The sequence below is a fragment of the Triticum dicoccoides genome, chromosome 4A (genome assembly GCF_002162155.2).
Source record: "Triticum dicoccoides isolate Atlit2015 ecotype Zavitan chromosome 4A, WEW_v2.0, whole genome shotgun sequence".
In the NCBI taxonomy this organism is placed as follows: Eukaryota; Viridiplantae; Streptophyta; class Magnoliopsida; order Poales; family Poaceae; genus Triticum; species Triticum dicoccoides.
In genome coordinates this window covers 178,762,293-178,779,127 of record NC_041386.1, presented here as the reverse complement: position 1 = coordinate 178,779,127, position 16,835 = coordinate 178,762,293, and positions in this window count along the sequence as shown.

Here is a 16,835-nt window from a genome sequence, read left to right as displayed (position 1 = left end):
CCAAATCTAAACAGAGGCTAGAGGAATTATTTATTACTAAACAGAATCAAAAAGCAAGAAACAAAAAAATAAAATTGGGTTTCCTCCCAACAAGCGCTATCTTTTAACGCCCCTAGCTAGGCATCGATAATTTCAATGATGCTCACAAGAAAGACAAGAATTGAAGCACAAAGAGAGCATCATAAAACATGTGACAAACACATCTAAGTCTAACATACTTCCTATGCATAGTCATCTTAAAGGCAAAAAAATTATCATAGCAAGCAAAAACTATCATATGCAAGGAAGTGGAAAGAAACAATAGCAATCTCAACATAACGAGAGGTAATTTGGTAACATGAAAATTTCTACAATAATATTTTCCTCTCTCGTAATTATTACATGTGGGATCATAATCAAATTCAAAAAAAATATCTATCACATAAAATATTTTCAACACGATCCACATGCATGCAAAGTTGACACTCTTCCAAAATAGTGGGATTAACATTAACTAAAGTCGTGACCTCTCCAAACCCACTTTTATCAAAAATTTCATAACATTGAATATTCTCCAAATATGTGGGATCTAAAGTTGACACTCTTCCAAACCCACTTTCAATAATATTGCAAACACTATTATCAATCTCATATTCATCATGGGGCTTAAATAAATTTTCAAGATCAAAACAGGAATCACCCCAATCATGATAATTGCAACAAGTAGAGGACATAGAAAAACTAGCATCCCCAAGCTTAGGGTTTTGCATATTATTAACACAATTGACATTAAGAGAATTTATAATAACATCATTGCAATCATTCTTTTCATCAAAGGAACTATCAAGTATGGGTGCAATAGCAACGATCTCATGTTTAACATAAGGAACTATAGCAAACTCATCTTCATAAATATTGGCATCATGGCCACAAGAATAGCAAGCATCATGTTCATCAAGGGATATTTCAATCAAAATATCGGAATCATAATTATCTATAGATTCATGTATATCATTATTCTTTTTCGAAGCAATGGTCATTTTTTCAATAAGTTCTTTGACATAGACATTATGAGCATAGTTTTCATGGCAATATTTAAGTACGTAAAAATTTTCAGATTCGTAGAGAGTAATATCATACTTTTAAATCAAAGAAGCAACTTCATAAGAACCCTTAAAAGCAACAAATTCTTCAAATTGTTCGATATCATAGTAACTATAAACACCCTTTGCATAACAAGATAAGATTTCATTATCATTAAACTCACATAGGTAGGGGAGGTGTTTTTTAGGGTTCTTAGAGCAACAAGTAAGATCACAAATTTCACAAAGATTCCAAGCATAAGAGTATCCCTTTTTCAGACAAACGGTGATGCACAAAATGAGCATGCTCATCTAAAGATTTCCCATCAACTAGGCTAGTTGGGGTTTCAGCACGAGCACATAAGGATCGAAGATGATCCAAGTAGAATACTTTAAGTGGATACATATCAATAGGTTTTTAGCAAGCAAAGATGCAAGCAAATAGAAGGCACATGGAAACACAAAAGAAAGATACATACGGGGAGAAGGTGAACGGAAAAAGGGCGAATAAAACGGCAAGGGTGAAGTGGGAGAGAGGAAAACGAGAGGCAAATGGCAAATAATGTAATGGGAGGGATAAGAGTTTGAGATGGGTACTTGGTATGTCTTGACTTGTGCGTAGATTCCCTGGCAAAGGCGCCAGAAATCGCTCGTTGTTGGGAGATCAAAATTTTGACTTGAATTGGTGCAACCTCCCCGGCAACGGCGCCAGAAATCCTTCTTGCTACCCCTTGAGCACTATGTTGGTTTTCCATTGAAGAGGAAAGGGTGATGCAACAAAGTAGCGTAAGTATTTCCCTCAGTTTTTGAGAACCAAGGTATCAATCTAGTAGGAGGCCACACGCAAGTCCCTCGTACCTACACAAACAAATAAGAACCTCGCAGCCAACGCGATAAAGGGGTTGTCAATCCCTTCACGGTCACTTACAAGAGTGAGATCTGATAGAGATAACAATGATAAGATAAATATTTTTGGTATTTTTATGATATAGATTGAAAGTAAAGATTGCAAAAAAAAAATAGATTGGAAACTTATATGATGGAGAATAGACCCGGGGGCATAGGTTTCACTAATGGCTTCTCTCAAGATAGCATAAGTATTATGGTGGGTGAATGAATTACTGTTGAGCAATTGATAGAAAAGTGAATAATTATGAGAATATCTAGGCATGATCATGTATATAGGCATCACGTCCGTGACAAGTAGACCGACTCCTGCCTGCATCTACTACTATTACTCCACACATCAACCGCTATCCAACATGCATCTAGAGTATTAAGTTCATAAGAACAGAGTAACGCCTTAGGTAAGATGACATGATGTAGAGGGATAAACTCAAGCAATATGATATAAACCCCATCTTTTTATCCTCGATGGCAACAATACAATACGTGTCGTTTCCCTTTCTATCACTGGGATCGAGCACCGCAAGATTGAACCCAAAGCTAAGCACTTCTCCCATTGCAAGAAAGATCAATCTAGTAGGCCAAACCAAACTGATAATTCGAAGAGACTTGCAAAGATACCCAATCATGCATAAAAGATTTCAGAGAAGAATCAAATATTGTTCATAGATAGACTTGATCATAAACCCACAATTCATCGGATCTCGACAAACACACCGCAAAAAGAGTTACATCGAATAGATCTCCAAGAATATCGAGGAGAAATTTTTATTGAAATACAAAGAGAGAGAAGAAGCCATCTAGCTACTAACTATGGACCCGAAGGCCTGAAGTAAACTACTCACACATCACCGGAGGGGCCATGGAGTTGATGTAGAGGCCCTTCGTGATCAATGCCCCCTCCGGTGGAGCTCCGAAAAAGGCCCCAAGATGGGATCTCTTGGGTACAGAAGGTTGCATCGGTGTAAATAGGGTTTCGTGGTGCTTCTGGATGTTTTCAGGGTATGTGAACATATATAGGAGGAAGAAGTAGGTCGGTTGAGCCACAAGGGGCCCATGAGGGGGGAGGGCGCGCCCAGGGGGTAGGCGTGCCCCCTGCCTCGTGGACTCCTCGTCTGTTTCTTGAAGTCCACTCCAAGTCCTCTGGATCATGTTTGTTCCAAAAATCACGCTCCCGAAGGTTTCATTCCGTTTGGACTCCGTTTGATATTCTTTTTCTGTGAAACACTGAAATAGGCAAAAAAAATAGCAATTTGCACTGGGCCTTGGGTTAATAGGTTAGTCCCAAAAATAATATAGAAGTGTAAAATAAAGCCCATTAACATCCAAAACAGATAATATAATTGAATGGAACAATCAAAAATTATAGATACGTTGGAGACGTATCAGAAGACTGTGAGGTTTCGGCGGCACTCCCGGTCCCTTTTCGTTTTGAACGACGACCTTGTGTAGGGGCCGCCATTGAGGAGGTACGGTCCTTAAGCGCTAATCCTATTAAAATCCGGATCAGTGCAACAGATAAAAATGCAAAGATGGATTTTCTTGTAAAGAGCCCTCCGAATACTCATGATGTAGAAGAGATAGAGGCGGGGGTAGTCGACGGTGATAGCCACTTCCGAGCCGTCAAGGCTCACTTGATAAAACACCCCATTGTCAAACTCTATATATATGTCTGGATCCTCGCAAAAGCTAGGGTCTTCATCGCGGTTATGATCCTCTGGCTGTGGAGCGGGATAGTGGACGTCCTCGGTCATCTTCCTCCATGACTATTTGTGGCAACAAAAAGGCAAAAATGATTAGTATCTGTAACAGCAAATAAAGAACACAGACGATCGAAATCTTACCCATTCAATGGGATTGTACATGGAATAGCCTTCCCAGCAGTTTAACCGGAGAAAATCTTCTTTCTCACCCTTGTACAGATCGGCCAAGATTGTGGCCAGTTCGGCTGGGGTAACCAGAGCCTTCCGTCTGTAGCGGGACGCGTCATCTTCTCCATTGTAACACCATAAGGGAGTTACTCTGGATTGGAGAGGCTAGACACACCTCTTTATCGCAATAGGCATGACCTCGACAATCGAGAGCTCGGTATGGGCTAGCAACCTGACCTTGCTGACCAACCTCTTTATCTCCGCACTGTCCTCCTCTTTGGGGCTTCGGGGACGCCAGTTGAGGTGCTTCTTTAAAGGAGCACTGGAAAATTCAGGAAGACCGTGCCGTATGGGGTCCGGCAGTGGGACATCGTCTATATAGAACCATTCCGAAGACCACTGTGGGTATACCTCTTTGGGAGTTCCAATGGGGGATCCGGATCCGGCTATGCGCCATACTTCGGCGCCGGCCACTTCAGATATGGAGCCTCCTCGATGGCGGGGAACGAGGTAAAACAACTTCTTCCACAATTCAAAATGGGCCTCAATGCCCAGGAACAGTTCGCAAAGGGCAACGAAACCTAAGATGTGTAGAATCGAACCTGGGGTGAGGTTGTGCAGTTGGATGCCGAAAAACTCCAATAGGCCCCTGAGAAAGGGATGGATCAAAAATCCTAGGCCCCCCAGTAGGAAAGGGACGAAGCACACTCTCTCCTCCTTATTGGGGTTGGGGAAATTCTCAGCCATCGCATCGTTGCCAATTGAGGCCAATCCCGCTCGAACAGGGACTAGATCTGCAAGGGGGAGATAGACCTACGCATGGAGACGGCTCAGCTGAAGATGAGGCATGAAGAAACTTCGCCAATCACCCTCTTGAGGGCCATGAGGGCGCGAAGAGGATCCTGTGGCACTGGCCATGTTGGAGAGCTTTGTTCGTGGCTAGTCTTGACTATTTTCCTTTTGCGCGGTGTGAGATGGCATTTGGGGATCTACATCTCCTTATATAGATACCGTCCAGGCGCGGTGAGGGGCTTATTTGCAAAAAAGCATGGACCATTCGTATTCGCCTGGCGCGCGGAAATCGAAGCGACAAAAGGGAGGAATCATAAAAGACAGAAACGTCGAGGTTGCAGTCGGACTGTCGTTAATCTAAAGTATAATGAAGAACCCGCCTTGCAAAGCCAAAGACATAAGCCGGATACTACATCGTCATTGAAGGCAAGTTCGGGGGCTACTAAGGGAGTCCTGGATTAAGGGGTCCTCGGGTGTCCGGGCTGTGTGATACGGGCCGGACTGATGGGCCGTCAAGATACAAGGTAGAAGGCCTTCCCCCGTATCCGTACAGGACTCTCCTTTGCGTGGATGGCAAAATTGGCGTCCGGGTGTATAGTTTACTTCTTTTGTAAACCGACTCTGTACAACCCTAGGCCCCTCCAGTGTCTATATAAACCAGAGGGTTTAGTCCGTAGAGGCTATCAGAATTCATATAGGCTAGACATCTAGGGTTTAGCCATTACGATCTCGAGGTAGATCGACTGTTGTAACCCCTATACTCATCAAATACAATCAAGCAGGATGTAGGGTTTTACCTCCATTAAGAGCGCTCGAACCTGGGTAAACATTGCGTCCCCTTTGTCTCCTGTTACCATTGATCCTCAGATGCACAGTTCGGGACCCCCTACCCGAGATCGACCAGTTTTGACACTGACAGCGGCCCCTAAAGAATGTCATCTTAAGGCTGTGAAAAAGGATAGTGAGATATTTAATTCATACACCAAATTTTGGCTTTTGGTATCCTAAGAGGTCTTGTTTTCATCTTGTTGGCTACTACGATTCAGACTATGCCAGTGACAAGTTTGATAGAAAGTCCACTTTGGGTACTTGTCAATTTCTTGGTAGATCTCTTATGTCTTGGTCCTCCAAGAAACAAAACTCGGTATCCTTATCCACCGCTGAAGTGGAATACATTGCCGCCGGTTCATGTTGTGCTCAACTACCTTGGACGACCCAAACCCTTAAGGATTATGGGATATATGTGAAACATGTTCCATTGCTTTGTGATAGTGAGAGTGCTATTAAGATTGCTCACAATCCCGTGCAACATTCTCGAACTAAGCATATTGAAGTTCGTCATCATTTCATTCAAGATCATGTTGCGAAAGTGGACATCAATCTTAAGCATGTTTGTACCGATAAGCAATTGGTGGATATATTCACCAAACCGCTTGATGAGAAAGTATTTTTCCATTTGAGAGGTGAATTGAATATCATTGATGCCTCAAACTTGGAGTAGAAACTCCATTTGATAAGTTCATGACTAAGTTCATGATAAGTTAAAGTTCAATTAATCATATTACTTAAGAACTCCCACTTAGATAGACATCCCTCTAGTCATCTAAATAATCACGTAATCCAAATCAACTAAACCATGTCCGATCATCACGTGAGATGGAGTAGTTTTCAATGGTGAACATCACTATATTGATCATATCTACTATATGATTCACGCTCGACCTTTCGGTCTCCAGTGTTCCGAGGCCATATTTGCATATGCTAGGATCGTCAAGTTTAACCCGAGTATTCCGCGTGTGCAAAACTGGCTTGCACCCATTGTATGTGAACGTAGAGCTTATCACACCCGATCATCACGTGGTGTCTCGGCATGATGAACTGTCACAATGGTGCATACTCAGGGAGAACACTTATGCCTTGAAATTTAGTGAGAGATCATCTTATAATGCTACCGCCGAACTAAGCAAAATAAGATACATAAAGGATAAACATCACATGCAATCAATATAAGTGATATGCTATGGCCATCATCATCTTCTGCCTTTGATCTCCATCTCCAAAGCACCGTCATGATCACCATCGTCACCAGCTTGACACCTTGATCCCCATCGAAGCATCGTTGTCGTCTCGCCAACTATTGCTTCTACGACTATCGCTACCGCTTAGTGATAAAGTAAAGCAATTACATGGCAATTCAATCTCATACAATAAAACGACAACCATATGGCTCCTGCCAGTTGCCGATAACTGTGTTACAAAACATGATCATCTCATACAATAAAACTTAGCATCATGTCTTGACCATATCACATCACAACATGCCTTGCAAAAACAAGTTAGACGTCTTCTACTTTGTTGTTGCAAGTTTTACGTAGCTCCTACGGGCTGAGCAAGAACCGTTCTTACCTATGCATCAAAAAACACAACGCGGTATAGTGATTGCTTTTTGATCTTCAGAAAGAACCATGTTCATTGAATCCGATTCACTAAAGCTGGACAAACAGACACCCACTAGCCACCTGTGTGCGAAGCACGTCGGTAGAACTAGTCTCGCGTAAGTGTATGCGTAATGTCGGTCTGGGCCGCTTCATCCAACAAAGCCGTTGAATCAAGAATCAACTAGTGACGGCAAGCAATATGTATATACCCACGCCCACAACTCCTTTGTGTTCTACTCGTGCATATAACATCTACGCATAAACCTGGCTCGAATGCCACTGTTCGGGAATGCAGTAATTTCAAAAATATTCCTACTCACACGCAAGATCATGGTGATGCATAGCAACGAGAGCGGAGAGTATCGTCTACGTACCCTCGTAGACCGTAAGCGGAAGTATTATGACAATGCGGTTGATGTAGTCGTACGTCTTCACGATCGACCAATCTAGCACCGAAGGTACGACACCTCCGCGATCTGCACACGTTCAGCTCGGTGACGTCCCGCGAACTCACGATCCAGTAGAGCTTTGAGGGAGAGTTTCGTTAGCATGACGGTGTGATGACGGTGATGATGTTGCTACAGGAACAGGGCTTCGCCTAAGCACCGCTACGATATGACCGAGGTGGATTATGGTGGAGGGGGGCACGTCACATGGCTAAAAGATCAATGATCAACTTGTGTGTCTATGGGGTGCCCCCCTTCCCCCGTAAATAAAGGAGTGGAGGAGGGGGAGGGCCGGCCCTCTCTATGGCGCGCCCTAGGGGAGTCCTACTCCCTCCGGGAGTAGGATTCCCCCCCCCCTTCCAAGTAGGAGTAGGAGAGGAAGGAAGGAGGAGAGAGGGAGGAAGGAAAGGGGGTCGGCCCCCTTCCCAATTCGGATTGGGCTTGGGGGCGCACCTCCATCTTTTCCCTTCCCTCTCCTCTATTCCACTAAGGCCCAATAAGGCCCATATACTGCCCGGGGGGTTCCGGTAACCTCCCAATACTCCGGAAAAATGCCCGAACCACTCAGAACCATTCTGATGTCCAAATATAGGCTTCCAATATATCGATCTTTATGTCTCGACCATTCCGAGACTCCTCGTCGTGTCCGTGATCAAATTCGGGACTCCGAACTACCTTCGGTACATCAAAACACATAAACTCATAATACCGATCGTCACAAAACATTAAGCGTGCGGACCCTACGGGTTTGAGAACTATGTAGACATGACCGAGACTCATCTCCGGTAAATAACCAATAGCGGAACCTAGATGATCATATTGGTTCCTACATATTCTACGAAGATCTTTATCGGTCAAACCGCATAACAACATACGTTGTTCCCTTTGTCATCAGTATGTTACTTGCCCGAGATTCGATCATCGGTATCTCAATGCCTAGTTCAATCTCGTTACCGACAAGTCTTTTTACTCGTTCCGTAATGCATCATCCCGCAACTAACTCATTAGTCACATTGCTTGCAAGGCTTATAGTGATGTGCATTACCGAGAGGGCCCAGAGATACCTCTCCGATAGATGGAGTGACAAATCCTAATCTCGATCTATGCCAACTCAACAAACACCATTGGAGACACATGTAGAGCATATTTATAATCACCCAGTTACGTTGTGATGTTTGATAGCACACAAGGTGTTCCTCCGGTATTCGGGAGTTGCATAATCTCATAGTCTGAGGAACATGTATAAGTCATGAAGAAAGCAGTAGCAATGAAACTGTAACGATCATCGTGCTAAGCTAACGGATGGGTCAAGTCAATCACATCATTCTCTAATGATGTGATCCCGCTTATCAAATGACAACTCTTTGTCCATGGCTAGGAAACTTGACCATCTTTGATTAACGAGCTAGTCAAGTAGACGCATACTAGTGACACTCTGTTTGTTTATGTATTCACACATGTACTAAGTTTTCGATTAATACAATTCTAGCATGAATAATAAACATTTATCATGATATAAGGAAATGTAAATAACAACTTTATTATTGACTATAGGGCATATTTCCTTCACCACCGAGTTCATTTGACCTAGCCACTGCCAGAAACCCTAGTCAATTCAGTCTCACCGATCGGGATATCGATCTCACCAAGATGGTCTTGCAAAGTCTCTGTTACCTATTGTAATTATTTCGATCTCACCGAAATGTGCAATCGGTCCCACCGAGTTTGCTTGACCAACTTTCTGTTTTCTCATTGCTGAAATCGATCTCACCGAGTTCATGCAACTGGTCTCACCGAGATGAGGTTTTGCCCTAACCCTAGCACATCGGTCCCACTGAGTTGATCATGTCGGTCCCACCGAGATTCCTAACGTTCACATTTTGAAATAAACTGGTCTCACCGAGTTCTTCTATTCGGTCTGACCGAGTTGGGTCAAATGTGTGTGACGGTTGGATTTTGTGTGGAGGATATATATACCCCTCCACCCCTTCTCCATTCAAGAGAGAGCCATCAGAACATGCCTACACTTCCACTACTCATTTTTTGAGAGTGAACCACCTACTCATGTGTTGAGACCAAGACATTCCAATCCAACCACAAGAATCTTGATCTCTAGCCTTCCCCAAGTTGCTTTCCACTCAAATCATCTTTCCACCATATCCAAATCTATGAGAGAGAGTTGAGTGTTGGGGAGACTATCATTTGAAGCACAAGAGCAAGGAGTTCATCATCATCACACCATCTATTACCTTTTGGAGAGTGGTGTCTCCTAGATTGGTTAGGTGTCACTTGGGAGCCTCTCACAAGATTGTGGAGTTGAACCAAGGAATTTGTAAGGGCAAGGAGATTGCCTACTCTGTGAAGATCTACCCGAGTGATGCAAGTCCTTCGTGGGCGATGGCCATGGTGGGATAGACAAGGTTGCTTCTTTGTGGACCCTTCGTGGGTTGAAGTCTCCATCAACGCGGACTTACGATAGCACCACCTATCGGAACCACGCCAAAAATCTCTATGTCTTCATTGTGTTTGGACACTCCAAATCCCATCCCTTTACTTTCTTGCAACTCGCGTGCTTTACTCTTTCCACTGCTCATACTCTTGCCATGCTTGCTTGAAATGTACTGTGAATGCTTAAACTTGTGCTAAAACTCCACCTCAACTCGTAGAACTTAAAAATTGCCACTTTTGCTTGTTGAGGGTCTAATCACCCCCCACCCCTCTAGACCCCTCTTCTCGATCCTTTCAGTTAGTGCGTATAGGCCAAAAGACCAACTGAGATCAAATACCCAATCTCGTTAAGCGCATTATTTTGATGTAACCACGGATGCCAACCAGGGACCAAGCCCACCTATCTCCTGGGTGGTCACAACCTGCCCTATCGCTCTGCCACAAAGTAACACTCGGGGCCATTGGGAACCCAGGCCCACCACTACCAAGGTGGAAACACCTGCCCCTTCAGCCCCCACATCCGAACATTAACATAAGTATGTAATAGTATATAGTATATACCCGTGATGACCTCCCGAAGTGATCACGGGCCGATAGTATAGCATGGCAGACGGACAAGAGTGTAGGGACACAGATGTAATACTAGCAACCTATACTAAGCATTTAGGATTCCAGATAAAGGTAACAACAGTAATAATAAGGACAGGCTATGCAATGGAATAGGATCATCTGAAAGCAGTAATAGCTACACTACTCTAATGCAAGAAGTAGAGAGAAGGAGTAGGCGATATCGAGATGATCAAGGGGGGTTTGCTTGCGTGGAAGCTCTGCTGAGAAGGAGTGGTTCTCAACACCGTAGTCGACCAGGGCAGCAGTGCCGTCAGTCTCAAGTCTACTGGAGAGAAGAGGGGGAAGAAACAATGAATACAATGCGAACAAATGCATGACGATGCATGACATGACAATAAGCGATGTTAGGTGTGACCTAACGCAGTACTAGGTGCTACCATCCGGGAAAGTATCCCGGTGTTTGGCATTTTGGACAGATGAAACAGATTGGTACGATTGCATGTTTGCTATGTTGGGGGCATGTGACAGACGAACAACCAGCGTATTCGGATTCGTCTCACCTTTCTGAGCAACTTTCATGTAAAAAAATGCATCGAGTTACGGACATTTTTCTATTAATTTTCAAAGTAATAATCCAGAATTAATAGATTTAAATAATTAGAAAAAACAATTACTGTGCCAGTATGACATCAGCATGATGTCAGCAGGTCCACAAGTTGAGCTGGTCAACTCTGGCATATGGGCCCACTTGTCATTGTCTTAGTTTAACTAAACAGATGGTTAACGTTAATTAATAGGATTAATGAAGTTAATTAATTGTTGCAATTATTAATAATATTTTCCTTTTAAAAAATTGTTTGGGGCTGGGCCCATGTGTTTGTGGCCCATGGCCAAACGGGCGCAGGGGCATTGCGGGCGGAGCCAGGCGTGGCTGCGGGCATCTGCCCGTTTGGGCGCCTGCCCAGGCCACCAGGGGGGCCCGCCACCATAGGGCGCGGCCGCTGGTCGGAGCACGCATGGGAGCGGTGGGGGCGCGGCGGGGTAGGCGATGCGCGGTGGCGTGCAAGGGCGCCGGCAGTAACTAACGGAAGCGGGTGCGGCGGGGGAACGCAGGGGGCAGTTGGGTGGCGCGGCGGCGAGCGATGGGCGGGCGTGGCCGCTACAAGGCACGAGGGGGGAGATGGTAGGGCGCATCGGCAGAGCCGGAGTGATGGACGGTTGCGCGTGCGCGGGCGAGCGGCAGAGCCGGAGTGAGGGGTCGCGGGCAAGCCGGGCCGCGGTGAGCGCGGTGTGGGCGTGCAGGGGGTTGATGGGGCGCGGGAAGCGAAGGCGCAGCCGGTGCGGTTGTGGCCGCGCGGGCGCGCGCGGTTCGCTGCGACCGCGGGCAGGCGCAAGGGGAGAGGGGCGGTGACCGGCCAGGGGGAAGGCGAAGGGATAGAGGGGAGGCAGAGACCGACAGCCTCATCGACATTGCAGGTGACGCGAGGCGCGATGAGGCCCTTGCGAGGAGGATGAGGAGGTGATGACGACAGTGGTGCGGTCCGACGACAGCGGTTAGCAAGCTGTCGAGGACGGGCGGCGGCGTCGCGGCATCGGCGGGGTCACCCCCCTGCCCCCTGATCTCGATCCAGAATTGGGGGAGGGTGGGGGACGAGGGAGCGAGAGGGGAGGTGATTGGGGGAATAGGGGTGGAAACGGATCGGATGCGGATCAAATAGTGCTCTTACCATTTCCATTTTCATATTTTCAAAATGAATATGAATGTGGATACGGATGTTATCACATACGGATGTGGTTTCGGAATGGGTATGAATAATAGCGACATATTGCTTAAGTATATTAGTCAATAGCTATGTGACATGAAATAATCAACTTGTGACATGCAATAAGTCAATGATAAATAGGTTTACTACTTAATACTATTCTAATGCATAATAATTTCTAAGTTTAATCATAAAAAAGTAAAATTTGACCACTTATTTCGCTTTTATGTTGGACAATTGGAATCTTTGGGCTAGAATTTTGAAAATTACCTTCCATAATGTTACCAGGATACGGATATATCCACTTCCATATCCATATTTGTGTAAAAATCTCATATCATATTTTATTTTTATTTGTTAAATAAACTCGGATACGGATTATTTCTATTTCCATTTTTGGTTCAGATGTGGATGTTTCGAATACGAATAGGGCACTAATAGGCGCGGGCGCACCGGCCGAAAATTTTGGCCGGTCTATCCCTAACCATCGATTTAGTACAATGAGGTCATGTACGCACTGCACGATCCCCTTTCTTCCTCCCCTGGCGTCTTTTTCTCTCAGGAAAAATCCAATCACATGGCCAAAGACGAGCGACACAGCCTGCCTCGAAGGACCGCCCCAACGCATCTCGACCTCCCTCATCGATGGCTGCCGCCCCTCGCCGCCGTCGTCTTCTGCATTCCTTGCTGGCTACGCGCGTCTAGCAGCGTGCGCTCGTGGTTGTAGCTCCCCAATGGCTATGGTCATAGCTCCGGTGCGACGCAACAGCTCTGTGGTATCGTCACCGGTCACGGTACCCCAACAACGACCTCGTGGAAGTGTACTCTCCCTCAGGGAGCCAGCAGTAGCAAAATTGTTTGCCGCTCATAGCAAAAAGATGTGCCGCTTCCAACAAAAAAGTGCTCGCCTGTGCTGCCACCCCCGCCCATCGTAGCAAAACATGCTCACTGGTTAGTAGCTATTGCGGTTGCCATTTGAAGCAAAAACCATCACAGTTGTAGCACTAGATCGACGCCGATGATGGCTAGTAGCAAAACAAGGTGCTGGTTGTAGCAGAAAAGCGACACAGTTGTAGCAATGTTTCCATGCAGGGGGTGGGTTGTAGCAAAATGAGAGTCTGATTGTAACACAAACGCAATGTGGTTGTAGCAAAAAAAGGCAGTGGTAGCCAAAAAGACATCTTCGTTGTCATCCCGATCCGGACACATCTCTGCCATGAATGGATGTAGCAACATTTCTCGTCGGTCATAGCAAAAACTGATGACAATTGCAGCAAAAACTCGTCTCCGCCATCACGGATCGTAGCTCCGCCATGGATGCATGTAGCGAAAAATGATGCTGGTTCCAGCACGCCACGACGCTGGTTCCAGCAAGCGGCGGCCATGGTCGCAGCTCGCCGGTGGCGATTCTCCCACAGATGCATCTTCGTCGGGCTCCGGTTGCAGCTCATTTCCCCACCCCCCACGTTGGAGCTTTTCAACGAGCGGTTGTGGAGATGGAGCTTGAAGATGACCACGCGGGGAAGAAGATAACGGAGGGCAGAGTATGATGCACCAGATAGGATGAGAGAAAAATAAATAGTCGTGGTGGGCCTAGGGCACGTGGGTGGGCCGAGGAAAGGAAAAACAAACAGCGGAAAATGTGGATCGGGAGACATCCTAGTGCTAGATCCCTTCACAATCGACTAGCGCGTGAGCGACCGGCCGAAACTGGCGTGAAATGTTTCCCATATGAATAGGCATTTTCTCGAATATGAATATTGCATATTTCGGATTATCCGCTACCACTTTCCACCCCTAGGGGAAGTGGGAGGGTCTGGGGCTAGGGTTTCTGTCGTGGTGGGGTTAAGGGGAGCGGGGGGGGGGGCTGGCCAGTTGGGCCAGTGGGGCCGTTGGGTTTCCCCCACTTTATTTTTTGTCTGTTTTGTCTTTTCTTTTCAATTAATTTTCTTTTCTGCTTTATTTCTAGTTTCCTTTTGATTTAGTTCTATAAAAATTATCACTAGCACCTAAATTACTATTTATAAATATACTACTACCACATTAATTCTTAACCCAAAATAAAATAGTTTAATATTTTATCAAATTAAATAGGCATTTATTTAATTGTTAGAACTACTGTTTTAAGTACTTTAGAGCCTTTAATTACATTATAAAGATGTGTATTCTCCACCATAATTACTTCTGATTTATTTGACGCATTTAGAACATTTTAGTTTTAATGTTTGAAAATTTTGTTGTTTGCCTTTATTTTAAATTTGAATTTGCATCGTATTTGTACCAATGTGAGATCAACAACAGTAATCGAGGTGACATGGCATCATTAGCAAAGGTTAATTGTAGCTTAATTATCCAGCCGTTACACGGTGGGCCTGCCAGGCGACTGCAAGGGCGACTACCTCGTGCTTATGCTCCGATGACAGGCTCTCCCACATCACAGTAGAGATTGCGGTCATGGTGGATGCATGCAAGGAAGGAGGAGATGGAGCGAAAGTGTTGTGGTGTGGAGTTTAGCCAGGTGTGGACGCCTTTAAATAGCGGATTCCGATGAGGCCAAGAGTCCGAGTGCGTCAATGCGCGGCGCCGAAGTTCGTTACTCGGCCGGTGAGCCTGCCTAATGATGACATACGGATGGACGGGCATTGAACGAACATGGTAGATATCCGTCTTGTACAGTAAACATCGCTCCAACATGGAACGGGCGCGGACACCAGGGACGCAGCGCGGGTGGCGCTCTTAGCCGCCGCGCAGCTTCAATGTCGGCGCTAGTGAAAGGTCACGTCTGCTCTGAACTAGCGTCATTGTGGAGCGGCCGCTCTACAGCGACAAGAATGAGGGCAGCTGGCATTGGGCGGGAATGCACGCAGACAAAGGAGAAGGGTTTTGATGGGTCAGGGCAATCAGGAGCGGGCGTGGCAGCGGTCCGCATGCCCAGAAAACCTCCCCCTCATTTTGTCTCTGGTTCGCAGAAAAGAAAAAAAACGTATCCGGACCGATCTCTGGACCGATACAGAACCGTAGCGGATGACAGAACACTCCGGACCGGACCGTGCGGTCCAGGGTCGGTGTTGGAGAATGCAGTAAAGATCACACTTGTAAGTAAGGATTGTTGGGAAACCGGGGCCATCGTGGGGTGGCGGCGTGCCTCATGCGTATCGCATGGGGTAGCCCCTCCCGTTTCCCCCACTTTACGTTAAGCGGGTACTTATCCCTTGACCCCCTAGTCCCTATATAAAGCAACGAGAAGCTATAATTGTAATCTCTGATCATTGATTAATAAAGCTGGTCTCCTCCATATCTCTCTGTGTCATTTACTTTCGCGTGTTCGACTACTTCGTCTATGACGCTCGCTCTCGCACCGCAACCTCGGACTGGACTCACCGGCGGAGTTGCGGAACATGTTATCAGCATGCTTCGCTCCATCAACTCTCCGTCAAGCCTACGTCAAGCCTGCATCATGCAGGCTTTTGTCGATCCCGCGGAGGTATAAGATCTGATCCCCCTTTTTGCAAAAATGGATTCCTCTCGTTACCGTGATTCCGTTTTTGCGATTAGTTTATTTTTCGGATTTCATCTACCTATGGTGTGGATTTTCCTCCCAAGAACCGAGCTGACGAATACGTTGCCGACCAATGTCAATGCTCTTGGACTAAGAGGAACTTGTTGACTGCACTATAGGGAGTCGGTACGCATTGCGATCCAGATGGTCGTGTTACCGCCGCAAAAGCACCAGATGTGCCATGCGCCATCAGATTTCCGGATGAACGCGGCGAAGATCGCATCCCGAGACATACTGGCAGCGACCCCGCTGGTCGCCAGCATCGCGCCGCTGGCTGCCACCGCCGCGTCCTGCTGACGTTGCGCTCACGTGCCCTGCTGGCTGCCGTCGGCGTGCGCCGTAGCGCAGCTGCCGTCGCTGCGCTCGTGTGTCCGTTGCACGCACAGCCGCCACGCCTTGCTGGCACAATGCTGCTCCGAGGGCCGCCGTGCTCGCGCAGGCCTGCTAGCGCGTGCTCGCCGCCGTGAGCAGTGGCCGCCGCCACTGACACGAGCCGTGGCCGTAGTCGCAGCCGCCGCGAGCGCGCGTGCTGGCTAGCCCCGACTGCGACCTGCGTGCGTGCGTGTGCTACGTCTTGAGCTTGCGTTGGTTTTCCCCGAAGAGGAAGGGATGATGCAGCAGAGTAGCGTTAGTATTTCCCTCGGTTTTTGAGAACCAAGGTATCAATCCAGTAGGAGGCCACGCTCAAGTCCCTCGTACCTGCACAAAACGATAGCTACTCGCAACCAACACGATTAGGGGTTGTCAATCCCTTCACGGTCACTTACGAGAGTGAGATCTGATAGATATAATATTTTTGGTATTTTTGGTATAGAGATGCAAAGTGAAAAGTTAAAGCAAAGTAAAAAAGCAAAGCAAGATTAAAGTCATGGAGATTGATATGATGAAATAGACCCGGGGGACATAGGTTTCACTAGTGGCTTCTCTCAAGAGCATAAGTATTCTATGGTGGGTGAACAAATTACTGTTGAGCAATTGACA